At 49.0% G+C, this 19408-nt stretch overlaps 4 non-coding genes across 4 annotated transcripts; all 4 read left to right on the forward strand.

Moving 5' to 3' along the window:
* Positions 1-527: 527 nt before the first annotated feature.
* trnaa-agc (transfer RNA alanine (anticodon AGC)) lies at positions 528-600 on the forward strand. The gene has a single exon. It is a non-coding gene; the product is annotated as a tRNA-Ala (tRNA).
* Positions 601-3491: 2891 nt separating this feature from the next.
* Positions 3492-3577, forward strand: trnay-gua (transfer RNA tyrosine (anticodon GUA)). The gene is given in 2 exon segments: positions 3492-3528; positions 3542-3577. It is a non-coding gene; the product is annotated as a tRNA-Tyr (tRNA).
* Positions 3578-9453: 5876 nt separating this feature from the next.
* Positions 9454-9526, forward strand: trnaa-agc (transfer RNA alanine (anticodon AGC)). Its single transcript has one exon. It is a non-coding gene; the product is annotated as a tRNA-Ala (tRNA).
* Positions 9527-9997: 471 nt separating this feature from the next.
* trnay-gua (transfer RNA tyrosine (anticodon GUA)) lies at positions 9998-10083 on the forward strand. Its single transcript is given in 2 exon segments — positions 9998-10034; positions 10048-10083. It is a non-coding gene; the product is annotated as a tRNA-Tyr (tRNA).
* Positions 10084-19408: the final 9325 nt, after the last annotated feature.

Below are 19408 nucleotides of genomic sequence, written 5' to 3' on the forward strand. Positions count from 1 at the left end.
CAGGTCTCGTCCCGCCTGCCTGCCAAGACTCGTACTTGACTGGTTCTGCGGCCGAGCCAGAGGCAAGTCCCAGGTACTGGGTCCTTGTGCAGTCTCTGGCTCGGAGTCCAAGCCCGGGCTCCTAGCTCCATTGTTCAGTCCTACTCCAGGTTCCTGGTTTTCCTGTCCATGTCCTTGCCATCGCCCTGCAACCTAGTCCTGTCCCTAGTATTTCAGTGTCTGTGTGTTGCACTTGGGTCCGTTCCCAGCCCGTGCCCGTATGACAATATCAATTCCAACTGCCGTCACAACCGGTTGTAAAAATAGACAGAAGGATAATTCTTTCCATGCGCGAGAATGAATTGTCGTTTGGGGACATGAAAGGTGACAGTGGCAGAGAGCGACCGTATGTGTGTCTGAGTGGTTGGTTGATGATTGAGTGAGTGTGTCTGTGTGTGAGCTGATGATTGTGCAACGGTGAGCAGTGACAGGCATGCAATGGTGCTTGTGGCCACAGAGCAAATGACAGGAGGTGGATCGGATGTGCTGGGGAATTAGCTCAAATGGTAGAGCGCTCGCTTAGCATGCGAGAGGTAGCGAGATCGATGCTCGCATTCTCCATTGACATTTTGTATTTAGAGGCACTCGTCTCATTAAATTGCTCTGAAGTTTGCAATACACAAAATATACGGGTGGCAGAGAGGGACATGAACGTGTCGCAGACAAAGGAAAGGAGGAAATGTCGTAGGTCTACTGCGTTAAAGGCAGATACGAGGAAAAGGTAGCTGGCAGCTGTTGTTTCAGTAATGCATGAGCTGCAGGCGACCATTCAGAGAGAAATTAGTTCAGTGGTCAAAAGGAAACTGCCCTGGACACTGGGCGAAATGAGAAAGCGGAGTAGCCTTTGATTTTGACAAGTAAAGAACATCAAAGAGCTGTGTTGGAGTCGCACCGAGAATGGTGATAAGCTCGGTGATTTGCGTCATCCGGTCGCCTGTGGCCCATAGTGCTGGAAGGACTAGATATTACATTTGGTAGGCTGTTGCCATGGGTTAACACTAGGATGAAAATCTGCATAATCATTGTCGGTAGGAGCCAACGTGGCGAAACTTGGTGTCGCTTTTCCTTCGATAGCTCAGTTGGTAGAGCGGAGGACTGTAGAGGAAATGGAGTCATCCTTAGGTCGCTGGTTCGAATCCGGCTCCAAGGATCGGGAGTTCTTTTACCACGCGGATCATCAATTCCGTACTACAGAGCTTCTCGGTGGCACAAGACTGCACTCCGAATTGCTCCGACTCGTGACGGGATAGAATACAGAGGCATCTAATCACACAACAGGCAAGGCCCGCAGATCACTGGGTCACATTTCAGAGCGCTATGTCCTCACGCCTGCTGCTCTGACAATACGACAACTCTCACTCGTCCTAAAGTAACACAAGGATAGAAATATTAGATTAGATATGATTAGATGATGTAGCCACTCAGTCCTCGTTCACTGTAATTTTAAAATGCATGCCTTAAAAAATGATACCATGTTCCTCCGGCATGATATCACAGAAACACAAGACAGACTTGAACATCAGTCACTGAAAGCAAGCATGCAAGTACAGCAGGCAGTGAAGAAAACTAATGGCATGCTGGCCTACACAACAAGGGGAATTGAGTTTAAGAGCAAAGAAGTCCTTTTGCAGCTGTACAGGGCCTCCATCAAATTAGAATTGTGCACGGCCTCCTACTTGACAGGTAACCGATATTCATCACTGGTGCGGCCGCGGGTAGCAAGTCTACAGAGGAAGAGATCGAGCCAAAGGCCCAGATGGAACATCGGTGACCTCTTCGTTGGAAAACATTTGACTTTCAGTCTAGGTTGAGCGATGCCAAACTGCACGAGCAAGGGATGCTAGAATCTGAATTCCGGCGTATCGTTGGAGGGCACCGTTGAAAGCGAAGGCAGATGACGGCATTGTTAACAGCCTTATGTCGTTTCCATATATACGCTGAGGTGCAATTTGGCTCAACTAATGTGGTGGCACAAGTCGGGAGAAAAATCTCCATATTTCTGCAAGAGATTTGAAGTGGGAGCTGTGAAACAGAAGAGGCAGATGTGCATTAAGTGTACAGGAGCATGAAATTGGATCGTTCTGCGTAACCGAGCTCTTGGAACAGCAGGTTTGCAGTGTGCGTATGTCTGCAGTGTGTTGTCCCTCCTATCACCGACCCGGAGAGAAACAAATCGTCCCGTGATGGAATTCAGTCATTGAGCTGTTCAGCCGATTTGTCATTTGGCTGTACTTTTCCAAAAGTGTTGGAGAATGCGGCTACGAAATAGACAGGTATGTCGGATCCGAGATTCCTCCTTTGAGTGCAGTATAGATTTCCACCAGAATGTTGAGTCGTAGATGGAGTTTTACAATCTGCCAGAAGAGATGAATGACGCGGCCAACTCCTTGCTTCATAAAGAAGTTCTGCTTCTGACACATCAGTTCCCGCCGGGGCGTAATAATACAGGAAAGGTGAATACGGAAAGGTTGCTAACAGTGGTGTTGCTGGTGACACGTGGGTGTTGAGCGGCCAGATTTCAGATGACGTGAATATGCATGTTCACGGAGGTGACGCATTACACGGTATGTTTCGGTGTCTCTGTGAGGAAGTGACTGTACGCTGAATGTTTGTCGCTACATTGAAGTGGAGATATTGATTCGAACTGCAATAACAATCGGCTGTAAAATAGACAGAAGGATAATTCTTTGCATGCAGGAGAATGAATTGTCGTTTGGGGACATAAAAGGTGACAGTGGCAGAGAGCGACCGTATGTGTGTCTGAGTGGTTGGCTGGTGATTGAGTGAGTGTGTCTGTGTGTGAGCTGATGATTGTGGAACGGTGAGCAGTGACAGGCATGCAATGGTGCTTGTGGTGCTGAGCAAATTACAGAAGGTGGATCGGATGTGCTGGGGAATTAGCTCAAATGGTAGAGCGCTCGCTTAGCATGCGAGAGGTAGCGAGATCGATGCTGGCATTTTCCCTTGACATTTTGTATTCACAGGCACTCGTCTCATTAAATTGCTCTCTAGTTTGGAATGCACAAAAGGTAGGGGCGGCGGAGAGGGAGAGGAACGTGACTCAGTCAAAGGAAAGGGTTAAATCTGCTGCGTTGAAAGCAGATATGAGGAACAGCTATCTGGCAGCTGGTGTTTCAGTAATGCATGAGCAGCAGGCGACCATTCAGACAGAAATCAGTTAAGTGGTCGAAAGGAAATTGCCCTGGACACTGGCGGAAATGGGAGAGCGGAGGAACCGTTGATTTTGACGATCAAAGAGCTGTGTTGGAGTCGCACCGAGAATGGTGAGAAGCTCGGTGATGTGCGTCATCCGGTCGCCTGCGGCCCCTAGTGTTGGAAGGACTAGATATTGCAATTGGCAGGCTGTTGTTGTGGATCGAGAGACACTAGGATGAAAATCTGCATAATCATTGTCAGTAGGAGCCAACGTGGCGAAGTTTGGTATCGCTTTTCCTTCGATAGCTCAGTTGGTAGAGCGGAGGACTGTAGAGGAAATGGAGTCATCCTTAGGTCGCTGGTTCGAATCCGGCTCGAAGGATCGGGACTTCTTTTACTAGGTGGATCATCAATTACGGACTACAGAGCTTCTCGGTGGCACAAGACTGCAGTCCGAATTGCTCCGACTCGTGACGGGATAGAATACAGAGGCATCTAATCACAGAACTGGCAAGGCCAGCAGATCACTGGGTCACATTTCAGAGCGCTATGCCCTCACGCTTGCTGCTTTGACCGTACGACAACTCTCACTCGTCCGAAAGTAACACAAAGATAGAAATATTAGATTAGATATGATTAGATGATGAGGACACTCAGTCCTCGTTTACTGTAATCTTAAAATGCATGCCTTAAAAAATGATACTATGTTCCTCCGGTATGATATCACAGAAACACAAGACAGACTTGAACATCAGTCACTGAAAGTAAGCATGCAAGTACAGCAGGCAGTGAAAAAAACTAATGGCATGCTGGCCTTCACAACAAGGGGAATTGAGTTTAAGAGAAAAGAGGTCCTTTTGCAGCTGTACAGGGCCCTGGTGAGACCAGACCTGCAGTACTGTGTGCAGTTTTGATCTCCAAATTTGAGGATTGACATTCTTACTAATGAGGGAGTGCAGCGCAGGTTCACAAGAATAATTTCCGGGATGGCGGGACTGTCATGTGTCGAAAGATTGGAGCGACTGGGTTTTTATATTCTGGAATTTAGAAGGCTGAGAGGAGATTTTATTGAAACTTAGATAGAAACATAGAAACATAGAAAATAGGTGCAGGAGTAGGCCATTCGGCCCTTCAAGCCTGCACCGCCATTTATTATGATCATGGCTGATCATCCAACTCAGAACCCCGCCCCAGCCTTCCCGCCATACCCCCTGACCCCTGTAGCTACAAGGGCCATATCTAACTCCCTCTTAAACACAGCCAATGAACTGGCCTCAACAGTTTCCTGTGGCAGAGAATTCCACAGATTCACCACTCTCTGTGTGAAGAAGTTTTTCCTAAGCTCGGTCCTAAAAGGCTTCCCCTCTATCCTCAAACTGTGACCCCTCCTTCTGGACTTCCCTAACATCGGGAACAATCTTCCTGCATCTAGCCTGTCCAATTCAGGATCTTATACGTTTCAATCAGATCCCCCCTCAATCTTCTAAATTCCAACGAGTACAAGCCCAGTTCATCCAGTCTTTCTTCATATGAAAGTCCTGCCATCCCAGGAATCAATCTGGTGAACCTCCTTTGTACTCCCTCTGTTGCAAAGATGTCTTTCCTCAGATTAGGGGACCAAAACTGCACACAATACTCCAGGTATGGTCTCACCAAGGCCTTGTACAACTGCAGTAGTACCTCCCTGCTCCTGTACTCGAATCCTCTCGGTATAAATGCCAGCATACCATTCGCCTTTTTCACCGCCTGCTGTACCTGCATGCCCACTTTCAATGACTGGTGTATAATGACACCCAGGACTCGTTGCAGCTCCCCTTTTCCTAATCGGCCACCATTCAGATAATAATCTGTTTTCCTATTTTTGCCACCAAAGTGGATAACTTCACATTTATCCACATTAAATTGCATATGATTAGATAGATACCTAGATATACTTTATTAGTCCCGACGGAAATTTGACTTCGTTACAGCCGCTCCAACGAAAAATAGAGCGTAAGTATAGCAATACAAAAACCCCAACAATCAAACACCAAAATGCAAACTATGCCAGATGGAAAATAAGTCCAGGACCAGTATATTGGCTCAGGGTGTCTGACCCTCCACGGGAGGAGCTGCACGTTCGATGGCCACAGGCAGGAACGACCTCCCGTGCCGCCAAGTGTTGTATCACGGTGGAACGTGGCCGAAGTGCAACAGGAAAAAGTTCAATATCCAGTCTGCAAACACGTTCCTCGATCGTAATATACCCCGGATTGTACCATCGTTTGTTAACCAGATCAGTAAGCACCGAACTCCTTCATGCTCACCGCTCTCAGTTCACTTGCGGTCAGGCGGAACGGTATTAAACACCGAACTCCTCTTTCGACCCGTTCCTCTTTCCTCGGCTTTGTGACCCCCTCTGTGTGTTTTCCTCCGGATTTCCGCAGGGGTTTCCACCGCTCAGTTCGCTAAGCCGGCCGGCATTTGCTGGTCGGTGAAATACACAATGCGACCTTGCTTCGGTCCCGCGTGTCGGGATGTAACCATTTCCAGCCCTAAAGAAAACCCAAATAAATCTCTTTCTACCAGCACGTTAGAGAGGGTGCAGCATCGACGTGTTACCGTGAGGAAGAAAAATACAAAAAAATAACGTAAATTAAAATATAAGAAGAAGAAAGAGAAAATAGATCGGAACGGCTGTACCGGGCTGCATGCACGACCGGCGCATGCGCACTAACGATATAAGATTATTAAGGGTTTGAACTCGGTGGAGGCAGGAAGCATGTTCCCGCTGCTGGGTGAGTCCAGAACCAGAGGCCACAGTTCAAGAATAAGGGCTGGGCCATTTAGAACGGAGTTGAGAAAGAACTTTTTCACCCAGAGAGTGGTAGACGTATGGAATGCTCTGCCCCAGAAGGCTGTGGAGGCCAAGTCTCTGGATGCTTTCAAAAATGGCCTACTTCTGCACCTATTGTCTATTGTCTATTGACCAAGAGTAAAATTGACAAAAACACATAATTCTACCAAATAGTTACAGCAGTGCAAAGCAATACCGTAATTTGATAAGAGCAGACCATGGGCACCAAAAAAAAAAGTTTCAATTACCTGATGACCTCGTCATCTCACGCAGACGGTAGAAGTAAGAAACTCCCCCTGTCATGAGCTGCCAGCGCAAGGAACCTGCTAATGCAGCGTCCTGGAAGCAGCCGTGCACAGTCCGACTTTGAGTCCGTCCGAAAACTTCGATCTTCCGACCAGCCCTCCGGCACCGAGCGCCGAGCACCATCTCTGCCGAGCGCATCGACCCAGGCCCCGGCCGCCAAGCAACAGGGAAAGCCGAGGATTCTGGGCATTCCTCTCCGGAGATTTCCGATCACACGGTAGCAGTGGCAGCGAAGTAGGCATTTCAGAAATTTCACCAGATGTTCCTCCGTGCTCTCACGTCTGCCTCCATCAAATCAGAATTGTGCACGGCCTCCTACTTGACAAGTAACAGATATGCATCACCGGAGAGGCCGGGAGTAGCAAGTGTACAGAGGAAGAGACCGACACAAAGGCCCAGATGGAATATCGGTGACCTCCTCGTTGGAAAACATTTAACTATCTGTCTACGTTGAGCGATTCCAAACTGCACGAGCAAGGGATGCCAGAATCTGAACTTCGGCTGATCGTTGGAGGGCACCTTTGAAAGCGAAGGCAGCTGACGGCATTGCCATCACACTTATGTCGTTTCCATATATCCGTTGAGGTGGAATTCGGCTCATCTGTGTGGTGGCGCAAGTCCGGAGCAAAATCTTCATATTTCTGCGAGTGATTTGAAGTGATAGCTATGAAACAGAAGAGTCAGATGTGCATTAGGTGTACAGCAACATGAAATTGGAGCGCCCTGCAGAAGCGAGCTCTTGGAACAGCAGTTTTGCAATGTGCATATGTCTGCAGTGTTTTGTCCCTCCTATCATCTTCCCGGAGAGAGGCAGATCGTCCATTGATGATGGAATTCAGTCATTGAGCTTTTCAGCTGATTTGTCATTTGTCTGTAGTTTTCCAAAAGTGCCGGAGAATGCGGCAACGAAATAGACGGGAACGGCAGATCCGAGAATGCTCTGGCTTGATAGCAGTGTAGAATTCCAGGAGAATGCTGTGTCGTTGATGCAGTTTTACAATCTACCAGAAGAAATGGATGACGCGGCCATTGCCTTGGTTCATGAAGATGTTCTGCTTCTGACACACGAGTTCCCTAAATGGCGTAATAATACAGGAAAGGTGAATGCGGAAAATTTGCTAACAGTGGTGCTGTTGGTGATATGTTGGTGTTGAGGGGCCAGATTTCAGCTGAGTGGCATCTGCATGTTCACGGAAGCGACGCATTGCACGGTATGTTTCGGTGTCTCCATGAGGAAGTGATTTTACGCCGAATTTTTGTCGCTACTTTGAAGTCTTGATATTTGTTATAGTCCGGTCCGTGGTGTCCATATTCCGGTTCACGGTCCGGTTCATCGACCCTTACTCCAGGTTTTCCTTTCTACCCTGTTTCTGTCCTTGTTGAGATAATTGAGGCAGCTGATTCTCGTTGGAGCATAAAAACCCTCAGAGACCAGGGCGTGGTTGCTGGATTGTTCTTGTCCTAACACCTCGTACCCTTTCCTCTGCCTTCTGTTTCCTCTCCTGAAGCCCTGCCCTGTCTTGCTAGAAACGCTCGCCTTGTCTTGCCGGAAACGCTCGCCTTGTCTTGCTGGAAACCCATACCTTGTCCTGCTGGAAACCCTCGCCTTCTCTTGCTGGAAACGCTCACCTTGTCTTGCTGCAAACGCTCACCTGGTCTTGATGGAAACGCTCGGCTTGGCTTGCTGGAATCCATCGCCTCGTCATGCCTGCAGTCATGTACTGTAGCCACCCTGTTCCTAACTCCCTTCCTATCCTTTGCCTCCGCCCAGGTAAGCCAGGCCGTCTTGCCGTTACTTGGGGTTGGTTCTGTCCCGTCCTGTCCCTTGCCTCTGTTGGGTGGTGATCTGCGCCGTGCCCAGGCGTAACGCGCCCTGCCCAGGAGGAGCCTGCTAAGCCTCGCCTCAAGTCTGCATCCTCCAGCCTCGCCTCGCCTCAAGTCTCCGGCCTCCAGCCTCGCCTCGCCGCAAGTCTCCGGCCTCCAGCCTCGCCTCGCCTCAAGTCTCCGGCCTCCAGCCTCGCCTCGCCGCAAGTCTCCGGCCTCCAGCCTCGCCTCGCCGCAAGTCTCCGGCCTCCAGCCTCGCCTCGCCGCAAGTCTCCGGCCTCCAGCCTCGCCTCGCCGCAAGTCTCCGGCCTCCAGCCTCGCCTCGCCGCAAGTCTCCGGCCTCCAGCCTCGCCTCGCCGCAAGTCTCCGGCCTCCAGCCTCGCCTCGCCGCAAGTCTCCGGCCTCCAGCCTCGCCTCGCCGCAAGTCTCCGGCCTCCAGCCTCGCCTCGCCGCAAGTCTCCGGCCTCCAGCCTCGCCTCGCCGCAAGCCTCCGGCCTCCAGCCTCGCCTCGCCGCAAGCCTCCGGCCTCCAGCCTCGCCTCGCCGCAAGCCTCCGGCCTCCAGCCTCGCCTCGCCGCAAGTCTCCGGCCTCCAGCCTCGCCTCGCCGCAAGTCTCCGGCCTCCAGCCTCGCCTCGCCGCAAGTCTCCGGCCTCCAGCCTCGCCGCGCCTCAAGTCTCCTGCCTCCAGCCTCCAAGCTCGCCTCGCCTCAAGTCTCCTACATCCAGTCTCCAGCCTCGGCTCACCTCAAGTCTCAAGTCTCAAGTCTCAGGTCTCGTCCCGCCTACCTGCCAAGACTCGTCCTTGCCTGGTTCTGCAGCCGCGCCAGAGGCAAGACCCAGGTACTGGGTCCTTCTGCAGTCTCTGGCTCGGAGTCCAAGCCCGGGCTCCTAGCTCCCTGGTTCAGTCCTGTTCCAGGTTCCTGGTTTTCCTGTCCATGTCCTTGCCATCGCCCTGTATCCTAGTCCTGTCCCTAGTATTTCAGTGTCTGTGTCTTGCACTTGGGTCCGTTCCCAGCCCGTGCCCGGATGACAACATCAATTCCAACTGCCGTTACAATCGGTTGTAAAAATAGACAGAAATATAATTCTTTGCATGCGGGAGAATGAATTGTCGTTTGGGGACATGAAAAGTGACAGTGGCAGAGAGCGACCGTATGTGTGTCTGAGTGGTTGGTTGATGATTGAGTGAGTGTGTCTGTGTGTGAGCTGCTGATTGTGGAACGGTGAGCAGTGGCAGGCATGCAATGGTGCTTGTGGCGCTGAGCAAATTACAGGAGGTGGATCGGATGTGCTGGGGAATTAGCTCAAATGGTAGAGCGCTCGCTTAGCATGCGAGAGGTAGCGAGATCGATGCTCGCATTCTCCATTGACATTTTGTATCCAGAGGCACTCGTCTCATTAAATTGCTCTGAAGTTTGGAACGCACAAAATATAGGGACGGCGGAGAGGGACATGAACGTGTCTCAGTCAAAGGAAAGAGGGAAATATCGTAGGTCTGCTGCGTTAAAGGCAGATGCGACGAAAAGCCAGCTGGCAGCTGTGTTTCAGTAATGCATGAGCTGCAGGCGACCATTCAGACAGAAATCAGTTAAGTGGTCAAAAAGAAATTGCCCTGAACACTGGGCGAAATGAGAAAGCTGAGTGGCCTTTGGTTTTGTCAAGCAAAGAAGATCAAAGAGTTGTGTTGGAGTCGCACCTAGAATTGTAATAAACTCGGTGATGTGCGTCATCCGGTCGCCTGTGGCAGGCTGTTGCCATCGTTCGACAGACACTGGGATGAAAATCTGCATAATCATTGTCGGTAGGAGCCAACGTGGTGAAGCTTGGTGTCGATTTTCCTTCGATAGCTCAGTTGGTAGAGCGGAGGACTGTAGAGGAAATGGAGTCATCCTTAGGTCGCTGGTTCGAATTCGGCTCGAAGGATCGGGACTACTTTTACTACGCGGATCATCAATTCCGTACTACAGAGTTTCTCGGTGGCACAGGACTGCAGTCCGAATTGCTCCGACTCGTGACGGGATAGAATACAGAGGCATCTAATCACATAACAGGCAAGGCCAGCAGATCACTGGGTCACATTTCAGAGCGCTATGTTCTCACGCTTGCTGCTCTGACAGTACGACAACCCTCACTCGTCCTAATAAAACACAAAAGATAGCAATATTAGATTAGATATGATTAGATGATGAGGACACTCAGTCCTCGTTTACTGTAATTTTAAAAATGCATGCCTTAAAAAATGATACCATGTTCTTCCGGTATGAAATCAGAGAAACACAAGACAGACTTGAACATCAGTCACTGCAAGCAAGCATGCAAGTACAGCAGGCAGTGAAGAAAGCTCATGGCATGCTGGCCTTCATAACAAGGGGAGTTGAGCATAAGAGCAAAGAGGTCCTTCCGCAGCTATGCAGGGCCCTAGTGAGACCACACCTGGAGTACTGTGTGCAGTTTTGGTCCCCAAATCTGAGGAAGGACATTCTTGCTATTGAGGGAGTGCAGCGTAGGTTCACAAGGTTAATTCCCGGGATGGCGGGACAGTCATATGTTGAAAGATTGGAGGGACTGGGCTTGCATACACTGGAATTTAGAAGGCTGAGAGGGGATCTTATTGAAACATAGATAGATAGATAGATAGATAGATAGATAGATAGATAGATAGATAGATAGATAGACTTTATTAATCCCGAGGGAAATTTGGTTTCGTTCCAGCCGCACCAACCACGAATAGAGCGTAAGTATAGCAAAACAAAAAACCCCAACAATCAAACAACAAAATGCAAAACTATGCCAGATGGAAAATAAGTCCAGGGCCAGTCTATTGGCTCAGGGTGTCTGACCCTCCACGGGAGGAAACATAGAAAATTGGTGCAGGAGTAGGCCATTCGGCCCTTCGAGCCTACACCGCCATTTATTATGATCATGGCTGATCATCCAACTCAGAACCCCGCCCCAGCCTTCCCGCCATACCCCCTGACCCCTGTAGCCACAAGGGCCATATCTAACTCCCTCTTAAACATAGCCAATGAACTGACCTCAACAGTTTCCTGTAGCAGAGAATTCCACAGATTCACCACTCTCTGTGTGAAGAAGTTTTTCCTAATCTCGGTCCTAAAAGGCTTCCCCTCTGTCCTCAAAGTGTGACCCCTCGTTCTGGACTTCCCCAACATTGGGAACAATCTTCCTGCATCTAGCCTGTCCAATCCCTTCAGGATCTTATACGTTTCAATCAGATCCCCCCTCAATCTTCTAAATTCCAACGAGTACAAGCCCAGTTCATCCAGTCTTTCTTCATATGAAAGTCCTGCCATCCCAGGAAACAATCTGGTGAACCTTCTTTGTACTCCCTCTATGGCAAGGATGTCTTTCCTCAGATTAGGGGACAAAAACTGCACACAATACTCCAGGTGTGGTCTCACCAAGGCCTTGTACAACTGCAGTAGTACCTCCCTGCTCCTGTACTCGAATCTTCTCGCTATAAATGCCAGCATACTATTCGCCTTTTTCACCGCCTGCTGTACCTGCATGCCCACTTTCAATGACTGGTGTATAATGACACCCAGGACTCGTTGCAGCTCCCCTTTTCCTAATCGGCCACCATTTGGATAATAATCTGTTTTCCTATTTTTGCCAGCAAAGTGGATAACTTCACATTTATCCACATTAAACTGCATGTGCCATGAGTTCGCCCACTCACCCAACCTATCCAAGTCACCCTGCATCCTCTTAGCATCCTCCTCACAGCTAACACTGCCACCCAGCTTCGTGTCATCCGCAAACTTGGAGATGCTGCATTTAATTCCCTCATCCAAGTCATTAATATATATTGTAAACAACTGGGGTCCCAGCACTGAGCCTTGCGGTACCCCACTGGTCACCGCCTGCCATTCTGTAAAGGTCCCGTTTATTCCCAATCTTTGCTTCCTGTCTGCTAACCAATTCTCCACCCACACCAATACCTTACCCCGAATACCGTGTGCTTTAAGTTTGCACACTAATCTCCTGTGTGGGACCTTGTCAAAAGCCTTTTGAAAATCCAAATATACCACATCAACTGGTTCCCCCCTATCCACTCTACTAGTTACATCCTCAAAAAATTCTGTGAGATTCGTCAGACATGATTTTCCTTTCACAAATCCATGCTGACTTTGTCCGATCATTTCACCGCTTTCCAAATGTGCTGTTATCACATCCTTGATAACTGACTCCAGCAGTTTCCCCACCACCGACGTTAGGCTAACCGGTCTATAATTCCCCGGTTTCTCTCTCCCTCCTTTTTTAAAAAGTGGGGTTACATTAGCCACCCTCCAATCCTCAGGAACTAGTCCAGAATCTAAGGAGTTTTGAAAAATTATCACTAATGCATCCACTATTTCTTGGGCTACTTCCTTAAGCACTCTAGGATGCAGACCATCTGGCCCTGGGGATTTATCTGCCTTCAATCCCTTCAATTTACCTAACACCACTTCCCTACTAACATGTATTTCACTCAGTCCCTCCATCTCACTGGACCCTCTGTCCATTACTATTTCTGGAACATTATTTGTGTCCTCCTTAGTGAAGACAGAACCAAAGTAATTATTCAATTGGTCTGCCATGTCCTTGCTCCCCATAATCAATTCACCTGTTTCTGTTTGCAGGGGACCTACATTTGTCTTTACCAGTCTTTTCCTTTTTACATATCTATAAAAGCTTTTACAGTCCGTTTTTATGTTCCCCGCCAGTTTTCTCTCATAATCTTTTTTCCCCTTCCTAATTAAGTCCTTTGTCTTCCTCTGCTGAACTCTGAATTTCTCCCAGTCCTCAGGTGAGCCACTTTCTCTGGCTAATTTGTATGCTACTTCTTTGGAATTGATACTATCCCTAATTTCTCTTGTCAGCCACGGGTGCACTACCTTCCTTGATTTATTCTTTTGCGAAACTGGGATGAACAATTGTTGTAGTTCATCCATGCAACCTTTAAATGCTTGCCATTGCATATCCACGGTCAATCCTTTAAGTGTCATTTGCCAGTCTATCTTAGCTAATTCACGTCTCATACCTTCAAAGTTATCCCTCTTTAAGTTCAGAACCTTTGTTTCTGAATTAACTATGTCACTCTCCATATTAATGAAGAATTCCACCATATTATGGTCACTCTTACCCAAGGGGCCTCTCACGACAAGATCGCTAATTAACCCTTCCTCATTGCTCAAAACCCAGTCCAGAATAGCCTGCTCTCTGGTTGGTTCCTCGACATGTGCTTAAGGAAGTGGCCCAAGAAATAGTGGATGCATTAGTGATAATTTTTCAAAACTCGTTAGATTCTGGACTAGTTCCTGAGGATTGGAGGGTGGCTAATGTAACCCCACTTTTTAAAAAAGGAGGGAGAGAGAAACCGGGGAATTATAGGCCGGTTAGCCTAACGTCGGTGGTGGGGAAACTGCTGGAGTCAGTTATCAAGGATGTGATAACAGCACATTTGGAAAGCGGTGAAATGATCGGACAAAGTCAGCATGGATTTGTGAAAGGAAAATCATGTCTGACGAATCTCATAGAATTTTTTGAGGATGTAACTAGTAGAGTGGATAGGGGAGAACCAGTGGATGTGGTATATTTGGATTTTCAAAAGGCTTTTGACAAGGTCCCACATAGGAGATTAGTGTGCAAACTTAAAGCACACGGTATTGGGGGTAAGGTATTGGTGTGGGTGGAGAATTGGTTAGCAGACAGGAAGCAAAGAGTGGGAATAAACGGGACCTTTTCAGAATGGCAGGCGGTGACTAGTGGGGTACCGCAAGGCTCAGTGCTGGGACCCCAGTTGTTTACAATATATATTAATGACTTGGATGAGGGAATTAAATGCAGCATCTCCAAGTTTGCGGATGACACGAAGCTGGGTGGCAGTGTTAGCAGTGAGGAGGATGCTAAGAGGATGCAGGGTGACTTGGATAGGTTGGGTGAGTGGGCAAACTCATGGCAGATGCAATTTAATGTGGATAAATGTGAAGTTATCCACTTTGGTGGCAAAAATAGGAAAACAGATTATTATCTGAATGGTGGCCGATTAGGAAAAGGGGAGGTGCAACGAGACCTGGGTGTCATTATACACCAGTCATTGAAAGTGGGCATGCAGGTACAGCAGGCGGTGAAAAAGGCGAACGGTATGCTGGCATTTATAGCGAGAGGATTCGAGTACAGGAGCAGGGAGGTACTACTGCAGTTGTACAAGGCCTTGGTGAGACCACACCTGGAGTATTGTGTGCAGTTTTGGTCCCCTAATCTGAGGAAAGACATCTTTGCCATAGAGGGAGTACAAAGAAGGTTCACCAGATTGATTCCTGGGATGGCAGGTCTTTCATATGAAGAAAGACTGGATGAACTGGGCTTGTACTCGTTGGAATTTAGAAGATTGAGGGGGGATCTGATTGAAACGTATAAGATCCTAAAGGGATTGGACAGGCTAGATGCAGGAAGATTGTTCCCGATGTTGGGGAGGTCTAGAACGAGGGGTCACAGTTTGAGGATAGAGGGGAAGCCTTTTAGGACCGAGGTTAGGAAAAACTTCTTCACACAGAGAGTGGTGAATCTGTGGAATTCTCTGCCACAGCAAACTGTTGAGGCCAGTTCATTAGCTATGTTTAAAAGGAAGTTAGATATGGCCCTTGTGGCTACAGGGGTCAGGGGGTATGGAGGGAAGGCTGGGTTCTGAGTTGGATGATCAGCCATGATCATAATAAATGGCGGTGCAGGCTCGAAGGGCCGAATGGCCTACTCCTGCACCTATTTTCTATGTTTCTATGTTTCTATGTTGGTTCAAAAAACCATCCCGCATACATTCCAAGAAATCCTCTTCCTCAGCACCTTTACCAATTTGGTTCATCCAGTCTACATGTAGATTGAAGTCACCCATTATAACTGCTGTTCCTTTATTGCACACATTTCTAATTTCCTGTTTAATACCATCTCCGACCTCACTACTACTGTTAGGTGGCCTGTACACAACTCCCACCAGCGTCTTCTGCCCCTTAGTGTTACGCAGCTCTACCCATATCGATTCCACATCTTCCCGGCTTATGTCCTTCCTTTCTATTGCGTTAATCTCTTCTTTAACCAGCAACGCCACCCCACCTCCCCTTCCTTCATGTCTATCCCTCCTGAATATTGAATATCCCTGAACGTTGAGCTCCCATCCCTGGTCACCCTGGAGCCATGTCTCTGTGATCCCAACTATATCATAATCATTAATAACAATCTGCACTTTCAATTCATCCACCCTATTACGAATGCTTCTTGCATTGACACATAAAGCCTTCAGGCGCTCTTTTACAACTCTTTTAGCCCTTGTACAATTATGTTGAAAAGTGGCCCTTTTTAATGCTTGCCCTGGATTTGTCGGCCTGCCGCTTTTACTTTTCTCCTTTGTACTTTTTGCTTCTACCCTCACTTTACACCCCTCTGTCTCTGTGCACTGGTTCCCATCCCTCTGTTGTGAACTAACCTCCTCACGCCTAGCCTCTTTAATTTGATTCCCACCCCCCAGCCATTCTAGTTTAAAGTCACCTCAGTAGCCCTCGCTAATCTCCCTGCCAGGATACTGGTCCCCCTAGGATTCAAGTGTAACCCGTCCTTTTTGTACAGATCACGTCTGCGCCAAAAGAGGTCCCAATGATCCAAAAACTTGAATCCCTGCCCCCTGCTCCAATCCCTCAGCCACGCATTTATCCTCCACCTCATCGCATTCCTACTCTCACTGTCGCGTGGCACAGGCAGTAATCCCGAGATTACTACCTTTGCGGTCCTTTTTCTCAACTCCCTTCCTAGCTCCCTATATTCTCCTTTCAGGACCTCATCCCTTTTCCTACCTATGTCATTGGTACCTATATGTACCACGACCTCTGGCTCCTCACCCTCCCACTTCAGGATATCTTGGACACGATCAGAAATATCCCGGACCCTGGCACCAGGGAGGCAAACTACCATCCGGGTCTCTGGACTGCGTCCACAGAATCGCCTATCTGACCCCCTTACTATCGAGTCCCCCATTACAACTGCCCTCCTCTTCCTTGCTCTACCCTTCTGAGCTACAGGGCCAGACTCTGTGCCGGAGGCACGGCCACTGTCGCTTCCCCCGGTAAGCTGTCCCCCCCCCCCCCCAACAGTACTCAAACAGGAGTACCTATTGTTAAGGGGCACAGCCACCGGGGTACTCCCCATCACCTGACTTTTCCCCTTCCCACTCCTAACCGTGACCCACTTGTCTGCCTCCCGTGGCCCCGGCGTGACCACCTGCCTTCCACTCCTCTCTATCACCTCCTCGCTCTCCCTGACCAGACGAAAGTCATCGAGCTGCAGCTCCAGTTCCGTAACGCGGTCCCTTAGGAGCTGCATCTCGATGCACTTGGCGCAGATGTAGACGTCCGGGAGGCTTGGAGACTCCAGGGCCTCCCACATCCGACACCGAGAACAGAAAACTGCCCTCACAGTCATAATGCCCCTCTCCTCAAATAGCACCAGAAAATGAATGTCAAACCTTCCTCGCCTCGCCCGCTTCCGCCTAAGCCCACAGGCAGGAACGACCTCCCGTGCCGCCAAGTGTTGTATCACGGTGGAATGTGGCCGAAGTCCAACAGTAAAAAGTTCAATATCCAGTCTGCAAACACGTTCCTCGAACAAATATATCCCGGATTGTACCATCTGTTGTTAACCAGATCAGTGAGCACCGAACTCCTTTATGCTCACCGCTCTCAGCGCACTTCTGGTCAGCCGGAACGGTATTAAACACCGAAATCCTCTTCTGCAAAAGCCTCTGTTGTCTCGACCCGTTCCTCTTTCCTCGGCTTTGTGATCCCCCTCTGTGTGTTTTCCTCCGGATTTCCGCAGGGGTTTCCACCGCTCAGTTCGCTAAGCCGGCCGGTATTTGCTGGTCCGTGGAATACACAATGTGACCTTGCTTCCGTCCCGCTTGTCGGGATGTAACCATTTCCAGCGCTAAAGAAAACCCAAATAAAACTCTCTCTACCAGCATGTTAGAGAGGGTGCAGCATCGACGTGTTACCGTGAGGAAGACAAATTCAAAAAAATAGCATAAATTAAAAAGTGAAGAAGAAAGTAAGTAAAAATAGTTCGGGCAACATTCATCAAAGTTGCTGGTGAACGCAGCAGGCCAGACAGCATCTGTAGGAAGAGGTGCTGTCGACGTTTCAGGCCGAGACCCTTCGTCAGGACTAACTGAAGGAAGAGTGAGTAAGGGATTTGAAAGTTGGAGGGGGAGGGGGAGATGCAAAACGATAGGAGAAGACAGGAGGGGGAGGGATAGAGCCGAGAGCTGGACAGGTGATAGGCAAAAGGGGATACGAGAGGATCATGGGACAGGAGGTCCGGGAAGAAAGACAAGTGGGGGGGGGGTGACCCAGAGGATGGGCAAGAGGTATATTCAGAGCGAAAGAGGGAGAAAAAGGAGAGTGAGAGAAAGAATGTGTGCATAAAAATGAGTAACAGATGGGGTACGAGGGGGAGGTGGGGCCTGAGCGGAAGTTAGAGAAGTCGATACCAGGCTGCATGCACGAGCGGCGCATGCGCACTGACGATATAAGATTATTAAGGGGTGGACACGGTGAAGGAAGGAAGCATTTTCCCGCTGATGGGTGAGTCCAGAACCAGAGGCCACATTTTAAGAATAAGGGGAGGGCCATTTAGAACGGAGTTGAGGAAGAATTTTTTAACCCAGAGGGTGGTAGACATATGGAATGCTCTGCCCCAGAAGGCTGTGGAGGCCAAGTCTCTGGATGCTTTCAAGAAAGAGATGGATAGAGCTCTTAAAGATAGCGCTATCAAAGGGTATGGGGATAAGACAGGAACTGGATACAGATTGTGGATGATCAGCCATGATCACAGTGAATGGCGGTGCTGGCTCGAAGGGCGGAATGCTCCACTTCTGCACCTATTATCTATTGCCCATTGTCTATTGACCAAGACTAAAAGTGACAAAATCCACATAATTCTACCATATTGTTAAGCAGTGCAAAGCAACACCGCAATTTGATAAGAGCAGACCATAGGCACGGAAAAAAATGTCTCAAAGACCCGATTGCCTCGTCATCTCACGCAGACCGTAGAGGGTAGAAAATCCCCCTGCCATGAGCTTCCAGCGGCTCGAACTTGCCGATACAGCGTCCTGGAAGCACCCGACCACAGTCCAAAGTCTGAGTCCGTCCGAAAACTTCCAGCCCCCGACCAGCGCTCCGACACCGAGCACCGAGCAACCTCTTTGCCGAACGCGTCCACCCAGGCCCCGGCCGCCAAGTAACAGGCAAAGCCGAGGATTCGGGGCATTTCCTCCGGAGATTTCCGATCACACAGTAGCCGCGGCAGAGAAGCAGGCATTTCAGAACTTTCACCAGATGTTCCTCCGTGCCTCACGTCTGCCGCCATCAATGAGGAATCGTGCACGTCCTCCTACCTGACAGATAAGAGATATGCATCACCGGAGAGGCCGCGTGTAGCAAGTGTACAGAGGAAGAGACCGACACAAAGGCCCAAATGGAACATCGGTCACCCCTTCGTTTGAAAACATTCAGCAATCAGTCTAGGATGAGCGATTCCAAACTGCACGAGCAAGGGATGCCAGAATCTGAATTTCGGCTGATCGTTGGAGGGCACCGTTGAAAGCGAAGGCAGCTAACGGCATTGCCATCGCCCTTATGTCGTTTCCATATATCCGTTGAGGTGGAATTCGGCTCATCTGTGGGTGGCGCAAGTCCGGAGCAAAATCTTTATATTTCTGCGAGTGATTTGAAGTGAGAGCTGTGAAACAGAAGAGTCAGATGTGCATTAGATGTACAGCTACATGAAATTGGAGCGCCCTGCAGAAGCGAGCTCTTGGAACAGCAGGTTTTCAGTGTGCATATGTCTGCAGTGTTTTGTCCCTCCTATCATCTTCCCGGAGAGAGGCAAATCGTCCATTGATGATGGAATTCAGTCATTGAGCTTTTCAGCTGATTGGTCATTTTGCTGTAGTTTTCCAAAAGTGTCGGAGAATGCGGCAACGAAATAGTCAGGAACGGCTGATCCGAGAATGCTCTGTTTGATAGCAGTGTAGAATTCCAGGAGAATGTTGTGTCGTTGATGCAGTTCTACAATCTGCCAGAAGAAGTGGATGACGCGGCCGTTTCCTTGGTTCATGAAGATGTTCTGCTTCTGACACACGAGTTCCTCCGTGGCGTAATAATACAGGAAAGGTGAATGCGGGAAGGTTGCTAACAGTGGT

Source organism: Mobula hypostoma, chromosome 1, assembly GCF_963921235.1.
Source record: "Mobula hypostoma chromosome 1, sMobHyp1.1, whole genome shotgun sequence".
NCBI classification, from domain to species: Eukaryota; Metazoa; Chordata; class Chondrichthyes; order Myliobatiformes; family Myliobatidae; genus Mobula; species Mobula hypostoma.